This window comes from Hipposideros armiger, unplaced genomic scaffold (genome assembly GCF_001890085.2).
Source record: "Hipposideros armiger isolate ML-2016 unplaced genomic scaffold, ASM189008v1 scaffold_184, whole genome shotgun sequence".
In the NCBI taxonomy this organism is placed as follows: domain Eukaryota; kingdom Metazoa; phylum Chordata; class Mammalia; order Chiroptera; family Hipposideridae; genus Hipposideros; species Hipposideros armiger.
The window spans coordinates 267,155-268,827 of record NW_017731534.1 but is presented as its reverse complement, the minus strand read 5'-3'; the positions used below and the strand labels follow the sequence as shown (position 1 = coordinate 268,827).

Here is a 1,673-nt window from a genome sequence, read left to right as displayed (position 1 = left end):
GTATGAAGGCTTCACAGCAGTTTTATGGCAAACTTCAAACCAAATTAAGAGACCCCTACCACAACACTGTAAACACTAAAATGCAACACAAGTGTAATTACAAAATATGGAACTTTGGGGATGCAGACCAAATTTAAAATATGTCTAAATATAGACAAGTATCACTTTTTCTGAGAAGTGGAGGGAAAGGAGCAGAGCTGGCTCTGGAGACAGTGGTGCCCCCTCTCCCCCCGCATGCAGCAGCACACCAGTGACCAGCCAGGTCACCGGACGCTGGGCATTCCACACCCAGAGAGAGGCTACCCTGGAGAGTTGCATCTGGGGCCTTTGGTCATCAGTCCAAACCAACTTTGTTCAGTGAGAGTCTGAGGATCCAGAACACATAATTCTATGAGTGTTCTGGAAGGTTTCAAGATCTTTAGATAAGATTTTATGAAATTTTGTAATAAACAGCACTCTTACCATTTGATCAAATAAACTACAGAAGCAGAGACCCCTTTTATCTGGACCCCAGTCCAAACTGGAAATGGGCTGGATAGATAATGTAACATTCTGCAGAAGGCTGACCGAACCCTCCACACCCATCTTTGCTCCCTCAGAGTCTTGCTTTGACCGCTGAATAGGGTATTCCCACTTCCAGAGGTGAAGGCCACCAGCGTCCGGGTCTGTCAGAGAGAGCTCCCTGTTCTGTGGCAGGTGTCATACCTGCCACACAGTAGATTTATGAATCTTTTTTTTCTGAAACAGAAGCAAAACCTCTGGTTGGATGCTGTGTCCTCATGTCAAGAATATGAAACTTTTGTTCCAGAGATGTAGCTACCAACTTTTCCATACTTACGTCTTTTCTGTCAAACTCCAAGCTACCCCATTTTTAATGTTGTCTCCCACTGCTATGACATATTTCTGAGATGAAACAGCTTGATATCCCTGTTGCCACAGCCAGCACAAACAACACGTTCCTCCTGATTATAAGAATTGCCAAATGCCACAGTCCAACAGTCTCTTGTTTTCTCCTGTACAGGTTCCATATTAGCAACAGGATCATCTGTTTGGGTCCCACGCCTTCACAGTTCCATCTCAGTTGCCAGGCACAATTTCAGGTGCATCTTCCCCAATTCCTAGCCCACCTACACCATCTGTAGTGTTTATAATTTCTTTTGGCCCTTCACAGAATATACTGGGATCTCTGGAGCTTCCAAATGCCATACATGAAGGTTTCCAGCAAAATCTCCAGTAGCTAAAAATCTCTCCTATAAAGATGGTGCACCAAATGCTCTACCTTTAATGGGTTTGGCCTTTTCAATAGTCAGACACTGTGTAGTTGAGACCCTCCTAGAAATGGGCGATGATCTGAGGCTTTTCAAAAGCCGACATCGTCCAGCCGATTTCACCTCCTTCAACCGGCACACTCAGACCCTGACAAAACACTGCAGATGGTGTCTTGATAAACCTTTCATTTTACAATACTATAAATTCTTACAGAATAGTGGAAAATAGTACATCCTATTTTTTAAAGCAAAACTAATAAGTAAAACCATAACTTGACTTATTATTCACACAAAATACAGATTCTGGTGAATATTACCATTCACCACTACTACCGCCTTTTCTGTTTGTGTTTTCAAGAAAAAATAATTTATTCAGTGAGATTTCAAGAAGTTGGATATTCAAGA

The 1,673-nt window shown here is 42.5% G+C and overlaps 1 pseudogene; it reads right to left on the bottom strand.

Annotated features, from left to right (window-relative positions):
* Positions 1-354: 354 nt before the first annotated feature.
* On the bottom strand, positions 355-1,374 carry LOC109388165 (WD repeat-containing protein 92 pseudogene; annotated as a pseudogene).
* Between the last annotated feature and the right edge of the window lie 299 nt (positions 1,375-1,673).